Source organism: Salvelinus namaycush, chromosome 12 (assembly GCF_016432855.1).
Source record: "Salvelinus namaycush isolate Seneca chromosome 12, SaNama_1.0, whole genome shotgun sequence".
Classification (NCBI taxonomy): domain Eukaryota; kingdom Metazoa; phylum Chordata; class Actinopteri; order Salmoniformes; family Salmonidae; genus Salvelinus; species Salvelinus namaycush.
The window spans coordinates 24300646-24327708 of NC_052318.1; the positions used below are offsets into that span (position 1 = coordinate 24300646).

The window sequence follows — 27063 nt, forward strand, 5'->3', positions numbered from 1 at the left end:
AACTTTTGACTGTTACTGTATATCAACTATGCCATGCTCAAACCTGTACTGAAATGTGGATTTTCCACTAAACATGCCTTATTCCGAAGCCTAATTTGAACCCGAGGGAGAAATTGACCCACATACTAAATACAGAACGCTTGGAGAGAAGTGGAGCTGCCTTCCGTGAATGTGGGGCAAAATTAATGAGCCATTTTTTATGTCCCCAGTGAACCTGAATAAAATGTAAGTCTTCCATTTAGGCTAGCCCCATCGAGACACCTCATCCCATTTTCTGGAGGATCCTCTGGTATCAAGCCTAGCTTCCTAGCTAACCACTGAGCCTTGATGAATAGGCATCCAAAGGCATGAATAAAGAAAGTACATTTTACATTTTCTCCCAAACATGTGATAGGGGAAAGCAATATGGTGGACACTTAGACACAATCTACATACAATACATACCCATCCAATTCTATTAAATGAGGAAAAGAGACCAGGAGAGATAAGAGCTACATAGCCACAGAAGGCTTCAGAGCAGCCACTTAGTTATGGTTTGAATCAAAGAATACATCTTAAAAGTGCAACCTAAGACACTAAACAATAATCCTTTTATGTCCAATTAGCTTTTTTAGTTACACTACAGCTTTTCTTCTTAGAAATTGGGTGTCAATTTCCAGCAGCAATTCTGAGGCTGAATGTAAAAGTTTAGCTTACTTCCACCATACCAATTTTATCCGTAGAAAGGATTCTCAGAATTGGGATATGGTTCCAAAGTAACCCACGACTGCTGTGCAGTGCCCCATTCTATCTGTACAACTCTGGTCAACAGTTTCACCACAAGATGTCAGTAGCAAGTCATTTGCAGCAGGCAATGAAGGATACTCTACATGATTTAGGCTAGATTTTTGTGTATTTACTGTTAACAAGCAAAATTTCCTGTAAATTTCCTGTACAGTACCAGTCAAAAGTTGACACACATACTCATTCAAGGGTTTTTCTTTATCTTTACTATTTTCGACACTGTAGAATAATAGTGAAGACATCAAAACTATGAAATAACACATATAGAATCATGTAGTAACCAAAAAAGTGTTAAACAAATCAAAATATATGTTATATTCTTTAAAGTAGCCACCCTTTGCCTCGATGACAGCTTTGCACACTCTTGACATTCTCTCAACCAGCTTCATGAGGAATGCTTTTCCAACTGTCTTGAAGGAGTTCTCACATATGCAAATTATAATCCCACTAAGCGCAAACCAGATGGGATTTTGAACAAGCAGAACATCAGCATTATGGGTGGAAATGGTGTGAGGGAGGGGGGAATAAAAAAACACTAGATTTGCGTTCCTGGGGTTTATTCATTGAACGGCAATTAAAAACACACTGTAAAACAAGGCTATTCTTATAAATTACATTTCCATAATAAATAATGATGTGCCATTCAGTTTTAAAGTTGACAAATATACACATACTTGTTTACAAATCTTTTAGAGACTCAGCAGTCAGTCACAGTTGATTACAGTGTTAAAGTAGAGTACATATGTCTGTGTGACAGCAGAGTGAGTGATGTTGAAGTATTACAACCTGGGGCTTATTCAGGTGATTAAAATGTTCAATGGATTGCAGATAGAAAAGGCATGTAACTTGAGTCTTGGTCAAGCTTTAGGTTTCACAGTAAATACCATGCGGTAATCAAATTGAACTTTTAAGTGTTCTTTAAACATATACAAAATAATCTGCATTGATTTGAGTAGTTCACCTTACTGAACATTCCCCAGGTATCATCCATCTTTCACAATTACTTCTATGATGTACAACATGCCACAATCCATATCAGCAGTTCACTGGCATTTTGTACATAACACAGTAACTTGAGTCTTGGTCAAGCTTTAGGTTTCACAGTTTGTAACATGTACCACTCTATCTGAAGAATAACTAAATGTTAGGATGCCGTTCCCAGATCTGTTGCGAAATGGGAAAAAAAAGCATGAATAGTGTATTAAGTGGAAGTCCTCTATTTATCCTTCGTTTCATTCGGCTGGCATCCTCTTGAATATCTTATGAACATTTGAAATGTGATTATAATGAAATTACTTTGCCACATACTGGATATTAGCAAGCCTATGGATAAGTTCTCACAAGTAGTATCATTGCCTTGACTTCTATTTACAGCCAGAATTCTGTACCCTCAAACTCGCAAATCAAATTAGAAGTAGAACAGCAGTGCATCAAGGAATTCTTACAAACAATGAAACAGTGTTTGATCAAGTTAAACGGTGGTAGTGTCAATTGAGGAGTGTTATGGGCTCTGCCTATCCTCATGCCATATGGAGTTATTGTTAATCCAACCTTAACATGTTACAATGCAAACTGTTATCATTACACTGCCCACCAATAATATTGTTATTATCCCCCACTAATACGTACGTAATACGTATGTAAAAGGAAGAAGAAATTCCATTTTAATGCATTGTTCATTTAGGGATATACATGATCATTTCCCTATTGTAGTGCACATTGTAGTTTGCTGCACCAGCAAACCAACACCATGGTTCAACCCTTAAACAAAAATCATGCCCTGCGATTCCATGGTATCACAAGAAGCATTATTCTGCATTACTTTGCTTCATGGGCATACAACATGAGTAGAGGGCGGACGTTTTCGTGGTCAGATCACATCAGGAAAAACTAGGTCCAAACTTGAATATATACAGTGAGGGCTCTTGGCCCTACTGACACATAATTGCAATCTAAAATGAATGAGAGAAGTACCCTAATTCATACTTTCCTCTCAGTTAAGTGTGACGATTAAGCGCTCTATATTAGCATTCGAAATATTAGTTGAGACCACACATTGGGGCATACTCACATATAAGAACCCGCTTAAGACCTTTCGTTTAGGATGAAATGCATTCCTTTTTCCCCCTGTTGCGCACAATTAGACTGCAGACTGGTCCCTTGCTGGTGACTGAAGAAGGCTCGGAGCAAAGCACATGCAAACAGAGTATAGAATTCTGCAGAGTTCATACCACAAGGTGCAGGAGTCAGCATTTCCCAAATTCACCAGCAGCCATCTAAAAATAACATGCCTCTTTCCTCAGCACGACAAGGTGGAGAAGTTATCTTATGATATCAAGGTGTGCCATCTGTGTCAGTGCAGCAGGGATGTAGAGGAGTACAGATTAGGGCCCAATGCCAACTCAGGTCATCTGATCTGAAGAGGGCTAGTCTAAAAAGGAGTATGTGTATGCAGGAACATTGTAAAGACTTGGTTCCATTAAAGGTCCCTTAACTCTTTTCCTCAAACTTAGTCCTTCCTTTTTATCTATTAATTAAGATCTGTGAATGCTTTTGGGAAAGGGTCTAGGGGCAAAATGGACAAAAGCCTACTTGGCTTACAGTGTGTGAGAATGTTTAAAATGGTAGCAGTATAGACACGAGGGGGCTGCCAATTCCTGAACCTCGCCATAGTAAAGAGCCAATGACGGCTCAAACCATTACAGAGAGGCGGGATCATTAGTTCAAGAAGCCCTCTTGCCACCCATTCTGGAGAGATATTACCCAGCAAACACCTGGGGCGTAAGTGGCAGCGGCAGCCGGTCGCTTTCCATGTTGTCCGAGTCGATGGCAGAGAGGGCAGGTGGGCGGATCTCCAACGGGTACTTCTCCAGGATTTCCTGCACCTCTCGCTCCACACTCTCCTGCCAGGTGATCAGGTCACTCTGCATGCTCCGCGCCCCCTCCAGAACCCTTTCCTGCCGGCTCCCCAGGCCTGACAGGAGATCCAGATTCTGGTTGACCTGGGCCAGGGCGGGTATGGAAGCGGCAGTGTCTATCTGTGGCCAGCCACTGTCCACCTCTGGCCTTCGAGGGGAGGCCTGGCCCGACATGTAGTGCTCAAAGTCCACAGGGTCCAAGTTGAGGGACTGGGCATCCAGTTTTTCAATGAAGGCAACTGCACAGCACTAAACAGAGAGAGGACACAGGAGGTGAGCTATGAACCAAATGAGTGTGTGCTTGGTTCTCATCAACTCGGTGTGGGCATGAGGGAGTGGTGTGAAGTGGCACAGAGACACGTACCAGGTTAGTGAAGTAGTATCCGTCCTCTCCAGTCATGAGCCTGCTGGGGTTGCAGAAGCGGGTGATGTACTGGATGTTGGATTGCAGGCGTGGTGGGTTGGCCTTCAGTACGATGTAGATTAGGGTGGGCAGGAAGTCGTCTGCCGAGGCTGGCTCACTTTTGGTGATCTTGATGGCGCTATAGATGTGCTTGCTGCAGCGCGTGATGCACGCTAGCTTGTCCCTTGGTACTCACTTGGAGTCCATCTCGATGACGTCTGTGATGCAACACACAATTCATAATCCTGTTCACAATCCTGAGATGTGAAAATGTTTCCTGTAGGTCAGATCATGTATGCTTTAAAATTGTATTGACTGCTGCTGCTGCTTTCTTGGCCAGGTCTCCCTTGCAAAAGACACTGTCTTAATGAGCTTTTCCTGGTTCAATAAAGGTTAAAAAACTAACAAAAAAGGCAACACACTGCAGAGTCCTCTGAACACTACCCATGATTTAAAGAGACATGTTTGGTTGAGTCCTAATGGGATCCTGTGTGACACCATCCATGACTCACCTGTTATGGCTTTGACCACGTTGTATGACACCGCTGGGATCTCCTCATCCACTGGCACACAGAGCATCTGAATGTCCACCCAGTGTAACGCCCTGTACAACCCACACGGTGGTGGGTGAGACAGTGACAAACACCCACAGTGACACAAAGGGTCATTACCACGCACATTGACAGATACGGGAGGATAATTGCATGCATGTCTGCCCACAGTGACAAACACCCCAATTCATAAACAATTTAATAAAACTGCCTGTCTTTCAGGCAGAAGATTGTAGTCCTTACCGTATCCTGTTCTGAGTGGCCAGGTCTTTCTTCTCATCGTCTGTGGTCTCGGGACAGAAGACGCTCTTAGGCGAGTCATAATGTACTTCTCCACCTCGTCCATCACTTGCTTCACACGCTCTGAAGAGCCTGGAAGGAAAACATTCCACATTAGGTTTAACTTTTGTCTTCATTACATCTAGCTCACACACACAGACACACACTTGAAGTCAGAAGTTTACATACACTTAGGTTGGAGTCATTAAAACTCGTTTTTCAACCACTCCACAAATTTCTTGTTAACAAACTATAGTTTTGGCAAGTCGGTTAGGACATCTACTTTGTGCATGACACAAGTCATTTTTCCAACAATTGTTTACAGACAGATCATTTCACTGTATCACAATTCCAGTGGGTCAGAAGTTTACATACACTAAGTTGATTGTGCCTTTAAACAGTGTGGAAAATTCCAGAAAATTATTTCATGGCTTTAGAAGCTTCTGTTAGGTTAATTGACATAATTTGAGTCAATTGGAGGTGTACCTGTGGATGTATTTCAAGGCCTACCTTCAAACTCAGTGCCTCTTTGCTTGACATCATGGGAAAATCAAAAGAAATCAACCAAGACCTCAGAAAAAAATTGTAGACCTCCATAAGTCTGGTTCATCCTTGGGAGCAATTTCCAAACGCCTGAAGGTACCACGTTTATCTGAACAAACAATAGTACGCAAGTATAAACACCATGGGACCACGCAGCTGTCATACTGCTCAGGAAGGAGACATGTTCTGTCTCCTAGAGATGAATGTACTTTTATGCGAAAAGTGCAAATCAATCCCAGAACATCAGCAAAGGACCTTGTGAAGATGCTGGAGGAAACAGGTACAAAAGTATCTATATCCACAGTAAAATGAGTCCTATGTCGACACAACCTGGAAGGCCGCTCAGCAAGGAAGAAGCCACTGCTCTAAAACTGCCATAACAAAGCCAGACTACGGGTTGCAACTGCACATGGGGACAAAGATCGTACTTTTTGGAGAAATGTCCTCTGGTCTGATGAAACAAAAATAGAACTGTTTGGCCATAATGACCATCGTTATGTTTGGAGGAAAAAGGGGGACGCTTGCAAGCCGAAGAACACCATCCCAACCGTGAAGCACAGGGGTGGCAGCGTCATGTTGTGGGGGTGCTTTGCTGCAGGAGGGACTGGTGCACTTCACAAAATAGATGGCTACATGAGGAAGAACAATTATGTGGATATATTGAAGCAACATCTCAAGACATCAGTCAGGAAGTTAAAGCTTGGTCGCAAATGGGTCTTCCAAATGGACAATGACCTCAAGCAAACTTCTAAAGTTGTGGCTAAATGGCTTAAGGACAACAAAGTCAAGGTATTGGAGTGGCCATCACAAGCCCTGACCTCAACCCTATAGAAAATTTGTGGGCAGAACTGAAAAAGCGTGTGCGAGCAAGGAGGCCTACAAACCTGACTCAGTTACACCAGCTCTGTCAGGAGGAATGGGACAAAATTCACCCAACTTATTGTGGGAAGCTTGTGGCTACCCAAAACATTTGACAGAAGTTAAACAATTTAAAAAGGCAATGCTACCAAATACTAATTGAGTGTATGTAAACTTCTGACCCACTGGGAATGTGATGAAAGAAATAAAAGCTGAAATAAATAATTCTCTACTCTTATTCTGACATTTCACATTCTTAAAATAAATTGGTGATCCTAACTGACAGGGAATTTTTACTGGAATTAAATGTCAGGAATTGTGAAAAACTGAGTTTAAATGTATTTGGCTACGGTGTATGTAAACTTCCGACTTCAACTGTATGTGTAATATATATATATATATATATACACACACATACACACACACACAAATACAGTTTATTAGCTATACGCCTACTAAAAACACAAAAACTAAGTTTAAAATGGGAAGTTTGGTCTGAAGCCGTAATGCCGTAATGCCTACTTCACCCATGCTCTACCAAGGTTTTCCAGCGCACAGCTTTGACCTACAGTAGCTATTGTACTTGCTTAGGATTCAAACCTTCTCAAACATCCTAATTCATACACTTTAGAGGAGGTGCTCCCACAATAATGTGATTTGTACCGCATACATACTAAATAAGTATTGCATGCTTTCCAACTCACACTGTGACATTATCCCATTCCACTACTGTTTCTAACTTTTATATGTACAATACCATCATGCTTGATTGAGTGAGCTTTTTTGTTGTTGTTGTGGTACCTGCCTGTTCTTTGCCATTTAAAATTGTAATTTACTGAAACGTTTATTTGAGCAATATATGTTGAGAAAAATATGAACAGTACCAGTCAAGTTTGGACACACCTACTCATTCAAGGGTTTTCTTTATTTTTACAATTTTCTACATTGCAGAATAATAGTGAAGACATCAAAACTATGAAATAACACATATAGAATAATGTAGTAACCAAAAAAAAGTGTTAAACAAATTTAAAATATTTTATATTTGAGATTCTTCAAAGTAGCCTCCCTTTGCACACTCTTGGCATTCTCTCAACCAGCTTCATGCGGTAGTCACCTGGAATGCATTTCAATTGACAGGTGTGCCTTGTTAAAAGTTCATTTGTGGAATTTATTTCCTTCTTAATGCGTTTGAGACAATCAGTTGTGTTGTGACAAGGTAGGGGTGGTTTACCAAATAGGGCTATGTTCTGTATAAGACCAAGTCCATATTATGGCAAGAACAGCTCAAATAAGCATCGAGAAAACGACAGTTCATCATTACTTTTAAGACATGAAGGACAGTCCATCCAGAAAATGTAAAGTACAACCTGCATACAATGTTACAATGTTTGAAGTACAATAGACCAACATAGCTACTGTAGTCGGTCAAAGCTGTGTGCTGGAAAACCTTGGTAGAGCATTGGTGAAGTAGGTATTGTGGTGCTCATGTGCTCATTTCCTTTATTTTTTGGCTTCAGACCAATGTCTACTTCTCACTTAAAATGTAGTTTGTGTTTAATTTTCATGGTTTCTACAACAGAAGGTGGTTTTCTGTGCATTATACAACATTTCCACATTTAAACCAAACGTTTTTGAACAACCAAAAATCTGTCATTGGCAGTGCTATTGTAAACTTTAAATTTGGCTTCTGCCAAAAGGTCTGGGCGTTAATGGCACAGTTGGTGTGCTTGCATAACTGCAAGGGTTGCTGGTTTAAACCCTGGTCTGCTGGCTGTTGCCCTCTAATAGCTCAAATCAGTTTTTGTAGAATTGACCATGGATAGTCAAAAGTAATTGTCTGCAGTTTTCAGAAGGTGAATAGCTCAATTGATTTAGACTAGGGTTGCAAAGGGAGGGTATATTACTGGAAACTTTATAGGTTTACCAGTAAACTACCAGAATTTTGGTAACCTTCAAGGTTTATAGACGGGTTGGTTGTTTAGCAACAAAACCTGACGTGCGCGCAACTATGGGGCAAAACAGATGGGGTTGGCTTAGATTGGTGACGAAATATAGTTTACATGTTGTTAACAATGTTTATTGAAAACAAAGAAATTTGCACAATGAGCACTTGTCTCTTAAATACATTGTTACAGTTGTTGGTTAGCTAGCTAACCAATTTGAGCCACATTAGCATAGATGTGGCATCAGTCAAAACATGATATGAAGAACAAGATGAAACGAGCCACCTACGATTCCCCACATAGCTAGCAACAATGACAAAAAGCTGACATCTGTCTATCTAGAATCACAAAACAAGGACTTCTGCCTCATTGAAGCGTGCAAATCTTTTGCGACGATCAGCTAATCCGTCTATTTGGAATTTTATAAAATTATATCTAGAGGCTTTTTGGGGTATTTCAGATTATTACAGGTGTCTGCAATTTTTTCTGGCCTTAAATATAGGAAATAATTAAATAAGATGATTTTTAAATAAATATAAATGACAAAGCTGTAAAACATTATCCTGAATATAAACCATCAACTTATTAAACACCAATTGTATTCACTATGGGGGTTTCAGCATGCAATATCCTTAATTTTCACAATTTTTTCAAAACACACTTATTTAAATTTTACTATGCCAAAATGTATTTGCTGTAAATGTTTTGGCGTCAAACTGGTGGCAGTTGTGAAAAAGTCAATAGAGTTAAAGAGTTAATTGAAAACAATTGATTTGATTATTTTTTCATTAAACTATTAGGCTTTAATTTCAGGCTATTTTCTCTATCTACTAGAAACTCACGGACAATATGCACACAGCTATAAAAAAACAACAACTACAATACAGTGCATTCGGAAAGTATTCAGACCCCTTGACTTTCTTCCACATTTTGTAACGTTACAAGTATAAATGACCAAAGCTACCATAGATTGCCATATAGTTTGTTAATTACCACATTTACAAAAGATCCCGGTAACTTTTGTAAATTACCAGTAGCTTTGCAACCCTAATTGCGACAGTCTTACATTGTAAAATATGACTCAACTCCCATTGAAAGCAAAGTTAAAGAAAACAGTTAAGTCATTATCTTTTAAAGGGCTGCAAGCCCGATATCGGTACACCTCTGACAACATCCAGCTCAAGTGCAGGGCGCGAAATTCAAAATCTATTTTTTTTAAATATTTAACTTTCACACATTAACAAGTCCAATACAGCATTTGAAAGATAAACATCTTGTCAATCCAGCCAACATGTCCGATTTTTTAAATGTTTTACAGAGAAAACACCACATATATTTATGTTAGCTCACCACCAAATAAAAAAGAGGACAGACATTTTTCACAGCACAAGTAGGATGAAGTAGCATGCACAAGCCAACCTAACTAACCTAAAACAAACCTAAATAACCTAGAAAAAACTACATCAGATGACAGTCCTATAACATGTTACACAATAAATCTATGTTTTGTTCAAAAAAATTGCATATTTTAGCTATAAATCAGTTTTACATTACTGCTACCATCAAAGCTACAGTCAGAAATCGCACGGGAGTAGCCAGAGAAAATACAGACACCAACGTCAACTACTAATTACACATCAGAAAACATTTCAGAGAAATATATGGTGGATAGCTAATGAAAGACAAAGATCTTGTGAATAAAGCCAATATTTCAGATTTTTAAAATGTTTTACAGCGAAAACACCACATATATTTATGTTAGCTCACCACCAAATACAAAAGACAGACAGACATTTTTCACAGCAACGGTAGCATGCAAGTAGCATGCACAAAGCTAACCAAACTAACCTAGAACCAACCTAAATAACCTAGAAAAAACTCCCTCAGATGACAGTCCTATAACATGTTACACAATAAATCTATGTTTTGTTCGAAGAATTTGCATATTTTAGCTATAAATCAGTTTTACATTACTGCTACCATCTTAGCCACCATCATAGCTACAGTCAGAAATCGCACGGCAGTAGCCAGAGAAAATACAGACACCAACGTCAACTACTAATTACACATCAGAAAACATTTCAGAAAAATATATGGTGGATAGCTAATGAAAGAGAAAGATCTTGTGAATACAGACAATATTTCCGATTTCTGAAGTGTTTTACAGCGAAAACACAATATATCGTTATATTAGCTTACTACAATAGCTAACACACAGCAGCATTGATTCTAGTCAAACGCTAGCGATAGCACAGTTCGACAGATATATGAAAAAGCATCCCAAATTGGGTCCTTATCTTTGTTGATTTTCCATCAGAATGTTCTCCAAAGGGTCCTTTGTTCAGAACCGTCTTCATTTGGACCCAGAACGAACGATGTCCCTCTTGAATTAGCATGGCACACTGGCCATGCCGTGCTAACCTCTCCGTCTTGACAAAATTCTTGCGTCGCATCACGTCTAAAGTCCAGAATAAATTTCAATAATATAATTAAAGTATATTGAAAAAACATACTTTAGGATGATATTGTGACATGTATCAAATAATATCGAAGTCGGAGGTCATATTCACCTATAACGAGGGTTTTCCAGGAGCGCAGTCCAGTTCCTACTTCGCGCCCAGAAAAAAAAATAAAGTGCGCACTTCTCACTCCAAGATGTTGTTTTCAGTCCCTGACAGAGATAATCAAGTCATTTTTTCTCTCACTTCCGCATGACACCCAGGGGAAGGCGTGTGACGTGTTTCTACAGTCCTAAGTGCCAAGGCCTTTTATAGAGAGTATCTTGAAGAGAGACATAGCTTCTTGGAAATTTCACTTCCGGATAGAAAATGGGCTGTAAAAAGAGTTATGTTTCACTTAGAGAAATAATTAAACCTGTTTTAGAAACTAGACAGTGTTTTCTATCCAATTGTAATAATAATATGCATATTGTAAGAGCAAAGATTGATTAAGAGGCCGTTTGAAAATGGGCACATATTTTTCCAGTTTTTCAATACGCCCCCTGCAGCCATAAGAAGTTAAAGGTCGTATAGCTCAGCCATAGAGACTAAACAAAGATATCCCCATGTACACTAGAGCCGCATCTTTCTTGTGCCTTTTACAGCTTGTCTCTAGCCTAAAGCGGAGTTATGAATTGTTCTATGGCCAATATACCACGACAAAGGGCTGTTCTTACGCACGACGCAACGCAGAGTGCCTGGACACAGCCCTTAGCCGTGGTATATTGGTCATAATATTATATCAAACCCACGAGGTGCCTTGATGTTATAAACTGGTTACCAATGTAATTAGAGCAGTAAAAATGCATGTTGTCATACCCGTGGTATACGGTCTGATATACCACAGCTGTCAGTCAATCAGCATTCAGGGCTCAAACCACCCCGTTTATATAATCCTCCCGCCCCTAGAATAGCCCTGCATGGTGGCGTTATTAACAAATAGTGTGCCCAACACATGGGCTATTCCAGCATCCAGATCAGAGCTGTCAAGTACAATCAAGACTCTCAAATGGCATTGACGTTAGTTTCGCAATCTTGATCAGCGCACATTTGGATTAAAATGTCAAGAAGACAGGAGAAGGAGCGTACTGGAATTTATTCTGGATATTTGAAATAGCAATGCTTCTCTGGTGAGGTTTATGATTGTAGCGAGCGTGCATTTGCACACTGCAGTGCACAACAGAGGTGTTGTTTACATGTGCATTGGAGGTTTAATATAGCTAGCTAGCAATTTGTTTTCTCAGCTACAGTTTGAGTTGTGTATTGACTGGTCTCTTGGTTGATCTTGGTCGAGGAAATGTAGCTAGCTGCAGTGTTTGCCCTGTCTGAAACTAAAATGTGGTTAGCTCTTACCGTAGCTTGGACTATGGCGTAGCGAGATAGTGTTGGAAAGCCTATTGTATACATTGTAAAGTTTGGTGTTGGTTTTGAACTGATTTAGCGAGCTATCTATGTTTTGTGGAAGAATGTAGGACTGGCATTTGGATGTGAGCTAGCTAAAGTTAGCTAGCTTCTATGTGAAGGCCAGCTGTTGTTGTAGAGAACAATTGAACCAAACGTAGTCGCCCCCCACAATAAAATAGCACACAGAGTGAGGAACAGATGAGATATGGCAAACATATCAGACACCGACATGTCACATAATTAACACAAAGTTGGGGAGAAACTGGAAAAAAACTAAAAAAAACGAAATCAGTTACATTACCAGCAAAAATATTGTAATCAGATTACAGATAGTGTTGAAAAACTGATTACTTATTGGATTACTTTTAAATTAAGAAAAGATCTATGCAAAAAAATTACATTGACATGTTTGTTTCCTCAATGACATTCAATTCAGCATTGAAAAAAGGCGCAAGTTTAAGTTAGTGCTGCCTGAGCGAGTCTGACCACAATTCAGGGAGCACTACGATGACACACCAAATGTATTTGATGAATAATTTTTGTCTTCTAATGCCTCTTAAGGGAAAGTAATCAGATTACATTACTGAGGTTGGGTAATTGAAAAGTTGTTACTGCTTACAAATTGACAGGTAACTACGAACTGTAACAGATTAAGAAAGTAACCTAACCATCACAGATCACACGGTATCTATTTCGTATCACAAGTCTAAAGGCCTGAAATCTACCAAACACGTTTCCCATATCAGTCAAAGAGGATCCAAAGATTAAGACTTTAGCCTTTGATATGGCTGAAAGGACTTAGACTTATCAATCATTTTTCCCCCCCCACACAGTGGGGGACAGTGGGGGAACACATTTCTGTTTGTTGGCAATGTCAGTTCTTGCACATTTTTTACAAATACTTACTTTCATGTTCGCTAGCTGGACAGGCAAATGCCGCTGAGTACTGTAAACTGTAAACCAATCAAAAACTTGTGTACTATCGCTGTTTATCATGTCTGCCAATCACGTTATCGGTGTCTCAGGTAGCAGACACAGGACTGACAAACTGCTCAGGTAAAGGCTTTAAAAAAAATGAAGTTTTTATTAAAATATTTTTTTATAGAAATGCGATACCATCAATGCAAGCTGTAAAATGACTCCCGACAGCAACCTTTGTAATGTAGATAGCTATTTACAACAAGTAGATCTGTTGCTAGTTGCTAGCAGGAGCAGATGGCATTATCGCTAGCTAGCATGTCATTCCAGGACAAGGAGCATTTTGGTTTTCAATTTATTCCAAGTAATAATTGAAGACTACAAGAATCTATAGGACAAGTAGTGTAAAACTAATACAGCCATCAAGGCAGGACCCAATATCACACTGACAAATGCTACATTATCCATGTCAATAGTTGGAGTAGGATGATTGCAGAGCACCCTGCCTCAGACTGTTCATTTCCTAGCTCACAAACTACAGTCCTTTGCTGTGATGATTTATTTGATTAATTCTGGTCTCTCACGATCAATTCAGCTCTCCTGTGACCTGCTCCCAGATATCAACCAAGTGCTATTTACCAAGCATGGGCTGATTCACTCACCTGTGAGGAGAACCGTCCTACTGCAGTCACTACTTAGACATTGAGACCACATATGTATTTGCCTGTTGTCTTTTCTGGATTTTGTCTTACACAGTCCAGTGCATTTTAGAGTTGAAGAACACTATTACAGATACACATTCTTGTTTGAGCATCTTTATTCATCATTGTCTCTCACTTATCTTCCATGGTCTATTCACCAAGTCCTACAGTTTGAATTAGCCCTGCCGTCACTATTTAGACCACATATGCATTTGCCTGTTATCTTTTCTTTGTGGGTTTTTGTCTTAGTCTTGTCAGGGCGGCAGGGAGTCTACGGTTAAGAACGTTGAAACGTACAAAATGGAAAAGATGTCTCACACTCAGTCATAGATAGAATAATTGTAACGGCAGTCTAAGTCGTCCTCCTCCTCAGACGAGGAGAGGCGAGAAGGATCTGAGGACCAATGTGCAGCGTGGTAATTTTCCATTATTTAATTAACACAAAACAAGACACTATACAAAACGACAAAACAAACTAACCGTCACAGTCCTAGCTGGTGCAGACAAAACACAAAGACAGGAAACAACCACCCACAATCCCCAACACAAAACAAGCCACCTATATATGATTCTCAATCAGGGACAACGATTGACAGCTGTCTCTGATTGAGAACCATATTAGGCTGGACACAGAAACAGACTAACTAGACACACAACATAGAATTCCCACCCAGCTCACGTCCTGACCAACACTAAACAAGCAAAACACATAAGAACTCTGGTCAGGACGTTACAGTACCCCCCTCCTGAGGTGCGGACTCCGAACGCACCCCTAAAACTCAAGAGGAGGGTCTGGGTGGGCATCTGTCCGCGGTGGCGGCTCCGGCGCAGGACGAGGACACCACTCCACCACTGTCTTTGTCCCCCTCCTTAGTGTCCTTTGAGTGGCGACCCTCGCCCACGACCTTGGCCTAAGAATCCTCCCCAAGGCCCCCACATGATTTAGGAGGTAGCTCAGGACAGAGAGGTAGCTCAGGACAGAGAGGCAGCTCCGGACTGAGTGGCAGCTCCGGACTGTAGGGCGGCTCATGACTGGAGGGCGGCTCATGACTGGAGGGCGGCTCATGACTGGAGGGCGGCTCTTGACTGGAGGGCGGCTCTTGACTGGCTGGCGGCTCTGGCGGCTCCTGACTGGCTGGCGGCTCTGGCGGCTCCTGACTGGCTGGCGGCTCTGGCGGCTCCTGACTGGCTGGCGGCTCTGGCGGCTCCTGACTGGCTGGCGGCTCTGGCGGCTCCTGACTGGCTGGCGGCTCTGGCGGCTCCTGACTGGCTGGCGGCTCTGGCGGCTCCTGACTGGCTGGCGGCTCCTGACTGGCTGGCGGCTCCTGACTGGCTGGCGGCTCCTGACTGGCTGGCGGCTCTGGCGGCTCCTGACTGGCTGGCGGCTCTGGCGGCTCCTGACTGGCTGGCGGCTCTGGCGGCTCCTGACTGGCTGGCGGCTCTGGCGGCTCCTGACTGGCTGGCGGCTCTGGCGGCTCCTGACTGGCTGGCGGCTCTGGCGGCTCCTGACTGGCTGGCGGCTCTGGCGGCTCCTGACTGGCTGGCGGCTCTGGCGGCTCCTGACTGGCTGGCGGCTCTGGCGGCTCCTGACTGGCTGGCGGCTCTGGCGGCTCCTGACTGGCTGGCGGCTCTGGCGGCTCCTGACTGGCTGGCGGCTCTGGCGGCTCCTGACTGGCTGGCGGATCTGGTGGCTCCGGGCAGACGGGCGGCTCTGAAGGCTCGGGGCAGACGGATGGCTCAGATGGCGCTGGGCAGACGGATGGCTCAGATGGCGCTGGGCAGACGGATGGCTCAGATGGCGCTGGGCAGACGGATGGCTCAGATGGCGCTGGGCAGACGGATGGCTCAGATGGCGCTGGGCAGACGGATGGCTCAGATGGCGCTGGGCAGACGAGCAGTGCAGGCAGCTCAGACGGCGCTGGGCAGACGAGCAGTGCAGGCGGCGTTGGGCAGACGTCCGACTCTGACCTGCTGAGGCGCACAGTAGGCCTGGTGCGTGGTGCCGGAACTGGTGGTACCGGACTGGAGACACGCACCTCAAGGCTAGTGCGGGGAGCAGGAACAGGGCACACTGGTTTCTCAAAGCGCACTATAGGCCTGGTGCGTGGTACCGGAACTGGTGGTACCGGACTGAGGGCACGCACCTCAGGACGAGTGCGGGGTGAAGGAACAGTGCGTACAGGGCTCTGGAGACGCACAGGAGGCTTGGTGCCAGAACTGGAGGCACTGGGCTGGAGACACGCACCACAGGGAGAGTGCGTGGAGGAGGAACAGGGCTCTGGAGACGCACTGGAAGCCTGGTGCGTGGTGTAGGCACTGGTGGTACTGGGCTGGGGTGGGAAGGTGGCGCCGGATATACCGGACCGTGCAGGCGTACTGGCTCCCTTGAGCACCGAGCCTGCCCAACCTTACCTGGTTGAATGCTCCCCGTAGCCCGTCCAGTGCGGGGAGGTGGAATAACCCGCACTGGGCTGTGTTGGCGAACCGGGGACACCATGCGTAAGGTTGGTGCCATGTACACCGGCCCGAGGAGACGTACTGGAGGCCAGATATGTAGAGCCGGCTTCATGGCACTTGGCTCAATGCTCAATCTAGCCCGGCCAGTGCGGGGAGGTGGAATAACCCGCACCGGGCTATGCACACGTACAGGAGACACCGTGCGCTCTTCCGCATAACACGGTGTCTGCCCGTACTCCCGCTCTCCACGGTAAGCATGGGAAGTGGGCGCAGGTTTCCTACCTACCTTCGCCACACTACCCTTTAGCCCCCCCCCAAGAAATTTTTGGGGTTTCTTCACGGGCTTCCAGCCATGCTTCCGTGCTGCCTCCTCATACCACCGCTCCTGGGCTTTAGCTGCCTCCATCTCTTCCCGAGAGCGGCGATATTCTCCAATGTGAGCCCAGTGTCCTTTACCCTCCAGAATTTCCTCCCATGTCCAGGATTCCTGTGTAGTGGGCCGCTGCTGCTCGTACTCACGCTGCTTGGTCCGAGTTTGGTGGGTGGTTCTGTAACGGCAGTCTAAGTCGTCCTCCTCCTCAGACGAGGAGAGGCAAGAAGGATCTGAGGACCAATGTGCAGCGTGGTAATTTTCCATTATTTAATTAACACAAAACAAGACACTATACAAAACGACAAAACAAACTAACCGTCACAGTCCTAGCTGGTGCAGACAAAACACAAAGACAGGAAACAACCACCCACAATCCCCAACACAAAACAAGCCACCTATATATGATTCTCAATCAGGGACAACGATTGACAGCTGTCTCTGATTGAGAACCATATTAGGCTGGACACAGAAACAGACTAACTAGACACACAACATAGAATTCCCACCCAGCTCACGTCCTGACCAACACTAAACAAGCAAAACACATAAGAACTCTGGTCAGGACGTTACAATAATGAATGGATTTTCAAGATTTTGGCAGTGTTTACTTTTAGGTTAGTAGGAAAGTTAATCATTTAAAACCATATAAATATACTCACATTCACTGAACATTTAGTATTTGAAACTCAAAACATTCATTTCCCAACTGATTTTTGTATAATCCTACAGGCTCTCTATCATTCTCCAAACCTTATATTCCAATGCATCCAGCATTATGCACGCCTCCCACGGAATTGGGCAGCTGCTATTTGAAAACTCATCTGGTTTAGAAATAAACTCTGGTTATCTTATTGCTTAGCACATTGTATTGCAATGAATGCTATATGTGTAAACTATGCCATATGTATTGGCTAATATACATCTGCAGCTGTCGTTTTTAAACCTCTATTCTAGCATACGACACAGACTTCTATCTACATGATTTTATTTGGGTTTCTATGCAAAGTATAGGATTGAATGTTTCATTAAGCCTGCAGCTAGATACTTTAAATTAGACATAATCAGGCCAAAACATGATTCAACAATGGAACTCAGAGATAAAGCTAATGAAACACAAATTTACATTTACAGTAGCTGGCTAGGTTATTCTAACATTGGCTAGCTTTCAATAAATTGCCTAAATGGTCAACAGAGTTACCTCTTCTGTGCACTCGAAAACAGATTTTGATCATATTTCAGTCTGGGAGCTAGCTATATCTGTTCCTCTTCATCAGATAACAGCTCACGTTTTCATCATAAATAGAAGCAGGCCATTGGCTACCTTCATCACAAGGGGTATGTACGGGAGTTCTGATTGGTATCCTAGTTTAGTAGTTTGACAAATTTGCCTGAGCGGCCGAGTTTCGAAATATACCTTTTTATGAGAAACAAGAATTCAAGGTGCCAACAAATTTTATTGTCATCATAAGAATGTTTTACTATCATATCCCCCCCAAAAATCTGCTCCCCCCAACGGGATTTGATCAACTAAACATTTTAAAGCTTTGGCCCACCACCTAAGAGTGTTGGCAGTCAATCTCGTGTTCACGCAGCAAAAATCTTGGAAGTCGTCAGCCACTCAGCCTTGTTAAAATACTCCAAGCCAGAAGGTGGCAGTAGCGTTGCTTGGTAATGCATATATCCGTGCGTATTGCTTATGGTCTACATTCCAAGCTATCCGCGCTAATGTTGCTTTTTTGTAGAAAGCCCTTGTTGATACTAGCCAGATGACCACAGCGAGATAACTACCTAGCAAGATGACGTAGAAACAATTTCATTCACTTTCCATAATCACATATTGCCAGTGCAGCCCATAGCAAAATGTTGTTCTAGCTAGCTAACGTTAGAATACTCACTAGCTAGCACAACAAAGCTAGCTAAGGACACTGCACTAACTTGGCAGCTAACATAGGCAGCTGTTTCATGGAAATTGTATTATAATGTCAATACTAGCTACAGTGGTGGAGCTACAGCTTGGAGGAAGTATTTAGTGTTGTGTGCATTGCGTCTGTGCACTTAGCTAGCTACCATCCCATACATTGCATATGAAGTTTGACTTGCTCATCCGTGGATGTACGGAAAAAATACCCAATTTTTTTGTTGGCTCTCCCACGTGGGGGTTCGTGCTCTCCAATTGGCTCAAAGTGAAGTTGTTCGCTACTGCCAAACATTGCGATTTTACAAGTAGAATCGGTAGGTTCGTCGTTACTGGGTCAGCATGCAGCAGTTACCGCTTTTGTTCTAGCAAGAGAAGGAATGGCCTCCCACTGCGATAAGTACTTATCAGCAGTCTATCGGCAGTGAGATTCTCTGTTAATTTCATGCTTAAGCCTTCGAAAAGACCAACAGAACACTATTGTGCAGTAGAATACACTATACTCTGTTATTTTGAAACCACACATTGGGACACAATTTTTTGTGAATCTTGTAAATGCATTGTATTTATATATATATATATTTTTTTTTAATACTTTGTTTTTAATTGTAGGAACACAAAGAAAGTACAAATAAAGTAAAATAAAAGAACAAAAATGATCTGGCAGTTACAGTGCACTTCATACCTTCATCATCATATTAGTTACATTAGCATCTTTGAATTAGACCTTTTCCAAGTATGAAACCCATTTCTCCCAGTATTCCTGACCTCTCTCCTGTTGAGTTCTTAAAGCAAAGGTCATACGCTCCATGTGGTGTATTTCTTCTACAATGTCTATCCATTGTGTCACTGTGGGAGGGTCTTTTTGTAGCCATTTCCTAGTGATAGCCTTTTTACTGGCTGCCAGTAGGACCTTCAAGAGGTACTTTTCTCTATTGTGTAAGTTATCTGGTATTTCACCCAAGTACAAAGAAATGAATGTTTGTTCTATGTCAAATCCCATTATTTTTCCAATGTTAGATCTTATTTCTCCCCAGTAAGTTTCGATTGCGGGGCAGGACCAAAAGATATGAGAGTGGTCCGCCCTCAATAGACCGCATTCTCTCCAACAAGGGTGTGGTGAGCCAGTCTGTTTTGATTTCAGTTTAGGTGTTATGAAGAAACGTATAACATTCTTCCAACAGAATTCTCTCCATGACCTTGAGTTGGTGGAGCTTTGTTGAGTCTCTAATATGTTCAACCATGTTTCATCAGTTATTTCAATGTTAAGTTCCTCCTCCCATTTCTTTTTAATATAGTTTGTAGAATGTTTCTTTGAGGATTGAATACCCAAGTAGAGATTTGAAATCGTTTTTTTTGTTACTCCCCAAGTTGTATGCGTTAGTGAATACTTGGATTAATTTTGGAGGTGCTCGAGGGTCAGTCACTTTTATCTCCCTTAAGAAATAGTGTCGGACTTGTAGGTATCTGTAAAAATCTTGTTTATCCAAGCCATGTTTTTTTACTTAAGTCCTGGAAGTTATCTAGGTTCCTATTCCTTATAATTGTACTGAATGATGTGATGCCTTTCTGTGTCCATTGTTTAAATCTGCTGTCCTGAGTTGCAGGGATGAAGCTGGGGTCGTATGCGGGCCAACTCAGCAGTTTGATCTCTCTGTCTAAATTATTTTGCTTAACTACCCTAAACCATGTCTTCAGAGAGAAATTAATCCACTGATTTTGTCTATTGTATATTTCTTTTACCATGTCCTTATTTCCCAAAACTGACTGTATGGGTATCCCTGTCAAAGTAGTCTCGATGTCTTTCCATTTGGATTCGTATTCTGAATTGCACCAACAAACCAGGGGTCTCAATTGGGCTGACACATAATAATCTTTTAGGTTTGGTAAGGCCATACCCCCACAGTTTTTTGGTAATTGTAATGTTGTATATCTAGTTCTTGGTCTCTTACTGTTCCAGATAAACCTTGATATCCGTTTATCCCATTCCCTAAACTGTTTAGGTGGGATTTCTATGGGCAGTGATTGGAACAAATACAATAACCTCGGCAGGATGTTCATTTTGATTGTTTCAATTCTACTACTAAGATCTAAGGGAAGTGAGTTCCACCTGTCTAGGTCATCATATATTTTCTTGTTGATGTGATCGTAATTCATGCAATAAAGTTTGGGTGTATCTTTTGGTAGGTATACTCCAAGATATTTAATGGATGAAGAGGTCCAGGTGAAGTTATACCTATTCTTCAGCTCTTCCTGTGGGGTATAATTATATACTAGGGCTTGGGTCTTGTGTACGTTAAGCACATACCCTGAATATGTTCCAAATGTTTGTAGAACATCCATCAATCTAGGTACGCTTGAGCCTGGGTCTTTAAGGAATAACAGAACGTCATCCGCATACATGCATATCTTATGTTCACTGTCTCTTATTGTTATTCCCTCTAAGGTTGGGTCCTGTCTTATTGCCTGTGCTAATGGTTCGAGGTACAAGGAGAAGAGCGTGGGTGAAAGATTACAGCCTTGTCTTGCCCCTCGCTCTAATTTATCGTTCGTGTCAAATGTCCATTTATCTTTATTCTAGCGGTCGGACATGAATACAGTGTTTTGATGCACTGTATCACTTCTTTGTTGAAACCAAATCTTTCCATAACTTGGAATAGGTAATCCCATCCCACTGAATCAAATGCTTTTTCTGCATCTAGACTGATTAATATTGCACTTGTCTTATTCTGAGTAATGTGGTCCATGACATGTAGTGTTCTCCTTATATTGTCCTGTGTCTGCCTATTTTGTATGAAACCCGTTTGATCTCCGTCAATCAATTCTGGGATTATGTTCTCCATTCTTTTGGCTATTATTGATGCATATAGTTTATAATCTGTGTTAAGAATTGCGATAGGTCTATATGAACTGCATTCTTTCTTATCTTTACCCTCTTTTGGGATTACAGATATGATGGCCTCTCTCCATGACGGTGGGAGACCACCCTCCCTCAGAGTCCAGTTAAAACAGGCCTTAAGTAGAGGTGTTAGTTGTTCTCTGAAGGTCTTGAACCATTCTGAAGGGAAGCCATCAGTGCCTGGAGACTTGTTGACTTTTTGTTGAGATATTGCTTTATTAATTTCTTCGGTGGATATTTCTAAAGTTAGTCTATCATTTTGCTCTGTCCCAATTGAGGGGAGATCAAGTGAGTTCAAAAAGTGCTCTATTGTCTGTGCATCTGCCTTCTCTGGTTGCTTGTACAGATTTGTGTAATATGATTCAAATGCATTCTGTATTTCATCTAATTTGCATGTGATCTTTTTTGTTTTGGGGTCTTTTATTTTAAAAATGGTATTCTGTGCTTGTTGTTTCCTGAGTCTCCATGCTAGTAATTTGGTTGCCTTTGAGCCTGCTTCATAATATCGTTGTTTCAGGAACCTAAGCTTTTTCTCTACTTCTTCTCTATAAATCTGGTCAATTTCCTGTTTTACCTTTTGAATCTCTCGTAATATAAGAGGGTCTTTGTATTGACTATGAGATCGTTCTAAGTTTCTTAGGGTTTCCTGTAATTTCAGCAGTTTCTGTGCTTTAATCTTTTTCTTGAGAGACGATGTGGCTATGATTTTTCCTCTAATAACCGCCTTAGCTGCATCCCACAGTATAGCAGGAGATACTTCCCCATTATCATTATTCTCCAGATAGATGTTCAATTCTGTCTTTATTGATTCCTTGAATGCTGGATCATTCAGCATGCTTGTATTAAGTCTCCATGTAGTATTTCTTGGTTTGCTATCAAGGTGTAGAGTGAGGTAAACTCCATTATGATCTGATAAGTCGCTCTGCCCGATCCTACAATCCTTAAGCCTGTGTCTATCTGCACTGTACATAAAAAAGTAGTCTAACCTGGAGTATTCAGTGTGGCGGGCTGAGTAAAAAGTATATTCCTTATCGGTCTTGTGGGTGTCACGCCATACATCGAGCAGTCCTAGATCCTGCAGTATCCTATTGATCTTTTTGGCAACTAGGCTCATTTTCCTATTTTGATTTGTGCTGTCCAATTTTGAGTTTAGAATTGTGTTAAAATCCCCTCCACAGATAAGAGTGCCAGTGGTTTCTGTGGCAATTAAATCAAACACCTTCCTATAGAAGACCATGTCACTCCCTGGGGGTGCGTATACATTAAATAATGTAACTTCCTTGTTATCCAGTTTACATTTAACAAGTATAAATCTACCCTCCTTGTCTTTTATTTCTGACATAAACTCAAAATTAACTGAATTTGGGATCAAGATTGCAACTCCCCTTCTACCCATTTTGTAAGAAGAAAAAAAAGTGTTCCTATATCCCATTTTCTTGAGTTTCTCGTGTTCAGGTGTGGATAAGTGAGTTTCCTGCCAGAATAGTATGTCAACTCTCTCCCGTTTCATCTTTGCTATTACCTTACTTCTCTTGATGGCACTCCCCAGTCCGTTTACATTGAGACTTATGACCTTAAATTCCCGATGATGCATCGATATAAATTAAAAAAAGCTGTGCACCATATCTGCCTGCTTATCATGAACCTAAAAATGAACGAAAATTCAAGAACGATAATAAAGTAAACCAAAGTGGGAAAGTACTTTGGTATTTGGACTCCCATGTCAGAGGACTGTCTCTTGCCTCTGGGGTTTGAGGGGATGAGCCTGTCCGCAGGATGGGCCCCTCGCTCAGATATGAAAATGCGTGACGTAGTCACAAACAAGACCTGGTGGAAGCGAAAATAATAAGGGCGCCTATTTCGTCGCTTATACACATCGGTTAATTACAAGTGAAAACTATATCGGTCATGCGTGCATATCATGAATCCTCCCCTTGATATGCCCTTCTGTCGCCCCGTTGTCAATGTGTCATTAATCCTTAGCTAATATATATGTTATTAACGTGACGCTACTTAATGTGTTAATAAAGAACACATGCTTTTGGGTACTCACCCTTGTTCAGCATTGGGGGAAAATAGGGGAGATATTTTATCTATTGCAATGTCAACCGTAACAACCCAAAGTTTTAACAGCTGCGGTAACTATTAATTCTGTTAAATCCGATTCAGTGTCTTTCATCTTCCCGTTGGAAATGCCTGAGTCTCTCTCGGATGTGAACGTCCTCTCGCCGAGATGGTTTCCCTCTTTCTCCATGACCTTGCTTGTTGACAACGATCCATGGGAGAGCCTGCTCGAGTCTTTCCGCTGGTGATGTCGCCTTTCTCCTGGCGGTATACTCCACTGGGAAGCCCCTTGACTTCAGGTCCTCAGCCGCCTCGTCTGCATGCTCGTATGTAACCGGGCCATTTTTCAGAAATACCCGCATTTTTGCCGGGTATGGTGTTTGGAAGCGAATACCCTTCTCTTTAAGTGCTTTCTTAATGGGGGTGTATTCTTTCCTTTTCAGTATCTCTCCCGCGTAGTCATGATCAAAGAACACTCGTTGGCCTTGGAAGTTAACAGGTTTTTTCCAGGTAGCATGTAAAACTTTCTCTTTGACTGAGAATTTTAGGAACCGTATTACTATGGATCTTGGTGGGGCGCCGCTGGGGGGTTTTGAGGCCAGAGCTCGGTGTGCTCTCTCGATTCCCAGGTCAGTGTCGTCGTCAAGTATGTCCTTGAATAGACCCTCCACGAAGTTGGGCATAGAGTCTTTTTCTGCGCCCTCTACTACGTTATAAAGTCTAATGTTGTTTCGACGTGAGAAACCTTCGAGTTCTGTCACTTTTGCCTGTAGTGCATGTTGGCTTTTCAGTGACTGTTCAAGTATTTCCTTGACTGCGAAGTTCCATGTGTCCGTTTCCCCAATGCGCTGTTCTGCGTCCCCCATTCTTGTAGATATGCTGTGAAGTTCTAATTTGTTTTCTTCCAGTTTCTGGTTAATGTCCTTCTTGAACTCATTTAGTTCTTTTCTTACATCTTCTCGAAGTTCCTCTCGTAAGCCTGTGAGCGCCTCGCGCAATTCCTCCTTCATCACCTCACGAAATGAGGGTTATTTTGCTGCTGCTATCTTATTTGCGCTAGCATTAGCCATTTCGGGTTCTTCGACGATTATATCTTCTGCTGTCTTGTTACGGGCTGTTGTTGTAGCTCCACGACCTTTTCCTGTTTTCCCCTTTTCCATTTTGCGTAAGTTATTATAATGCTCAGAGTAAATACTTGAATTTGGGGGGGAAATTCCCAACCGATGTGCAGTACGAAAAACTAGGCAGCCATTTCCTAAGTTGGGTCACCGGAAGCCCCGTATTTATATTTTTGTGGTGCATTTTGTTACGTACACTGATTCCTTTATGGCAGATTGAGTCGTGTTTGAACCCACCTTTAAAATTGGTCATGAGGCGGTCAGACATGTTCTGGTAGAAGTCTTGGACACACTCAGACAGCTCATCAGCACCTAAGTCCTGAGAGATCAGAGTTCATCCCAGGTATTTGTCATTGAATGTCAATGTCTGGTCAACAGGAGAGGAACTACATACCAAAATTGCATGTTCCAGATCAAATGTGATCTGTTAACATAACAGCTCTGTTTGTCTGTTTATATAATTGCATTCCTTTTCTACAACAGATATACCATAGACAAAACGGCTTTAAACTGACACGGTTCTGTAAAGCCAAGTACAACAGACCTACTGATCTATCCAATAAAAGCAAACGTTTCCAAACAAGAGAGAGCCTTGGAGTGTTTTGCCATATAAAACAGCAATATTCCATTACAAAACATACACATAAAAGCTATTCTTTCAGCTTAGTTTTTCAAGGCTGACCTTTGTTGAAAGAACAGAAATATCTACACACTGCTGCATATGCTCCCATTCAGTTTATTAAGTTTCAGCTGGACGAAGATCTTTTGGTCAAAAAGTTGCAACATAAATGTTACACACAAGCACAAATTGTGCAGGTATTTCTCTCCTTTCAGATTATACAGTACCAGTCAAAAGTTGACACACCTACCCATTCAAAGGCTGACCTTTGTTGAAAGAACAGAAATATCTACACACTGCTGCATATGCTCCCATTCAGTTTATTAAGTTTCAGCTGGACGAAGATCTTTTGGTCAAAAAGTTGCAACATAAATGTTACACACAAGCACAAATTGTGCAGGTATTTCTCTCCTTTCAGATTATACAGTACCAGTCAAAAGTTGACACACCTACCCATTCCACTTTTTTACCATTTTTCTACATTGTAGAATAAAAGTGAAGACAGCAAAACTATGAAATAACACATATGGAATCATGTAGTAACCAAAATAATGTTCTATATTTGAGATTCTTCAAAGTAGCCACCCTTTGCCTTGATGACAGCTTTGCACACTCTTGGCATTCTCTCAACCAGCTTCATGAGGTAGTCACCTGGAATGAATTTCAATTGACAGGTGTCCCTTGTTAAAAAGTTCATTTGTGGAATTTCCTTCTTTAATGAGTTTGAGCCAATCTGTTGTGTTGTGACAAGGTAGGGTGGTATACAGAAGATACCAAATAGGGCTAAGGCCCAAGTCCATATTATGGCAAGAACAGCTCAAATAAGCAAAGAGAAATGACAGTCCATCATTACTTTAAGACATGAAGGTCAGTCAATCTGGAAAATGTCAAGAACTTTGAATGTTTCTTCAAGTGCAGTTGCAAAAACCATCAAACACTATGATGAAACTGGCTCTCATGAGGACCACCACAGGTAAGGAAGACCCAGAATTAGCTCTGATGCAGAGGATAAGTTCATTAGAGTTACCAGCCTCAGAAATTGCAGCCCAAATAAATGCTTCAGAGTTCAAGTAACAGACCCATCTCAACAGCAACTGTTCAGAGGAGACTGCGTGAAATCAGGCCTTTATGGTCAAATTGCTGAATAAAAAAATTATAAAAAAATCACTAGTAAAAGGACACCAATAATAAGAAGAGACTTACTTGGGCCAAGAAACACGAGCAATGGATATTAGGCCGGTGGAAATCTGTCCTTTGGTCTGATGAGTCCAAATTTGAGATTTTTGGTTCCAACTGCCGTGTCTTTGTGAGACGCAGAGTAGGTGAATGGATGATCTCTGCATGTGTGCTTCCCACCGTGAAGCATGGAGGAGGTGTGATGGTGTGGGAGTGCTTTACTGCTGACACCGTCTGATTTATTTAGAGGCACACTTAACCATCATGGCTACCACAGCAATATGCCATCCCATCTGGTTTGCGCTTAGTTTTTCAACAGGACAATGACCCAACACACCTCCAGGCTGTGTAAGGGTATTTTGACCAAGAAGGAGAGTGATGGAGTGTTGCATCAGAAGACCTGGCCTCCACAATCACCCGACCTCATCCCAATTGAGATGGTTTTGGATGAGTTGGACCGCAGAATGAAGGAAAAGCAGTCAACAAGCGCTCAGCACATGATTCCATGTGTTATTTCATAGTTTTGATGTCTTCACTATTATTCTACAGTGTAGAAAATAGTAAAAATAAAGAAAAACCCTTAAATGATTAGGTGTGTCCAAACTTTTGACTGGTACTGTATTTTTTACCCTGTGCATGG

The 27063-nt window shown here is 42.0% G+C and overlaps 1 pseudogene; it reads right to left on the reverse strand.

Moving 5' to 3' along the window:
• Window positions 1-3520: 3520 nt before the first annotated feature.
• LOC120057024 overlaps window positions 3521-27063 on the reverse strand; it is a 30594-nt pseudogene continuing 7051 nt past the window's right edge.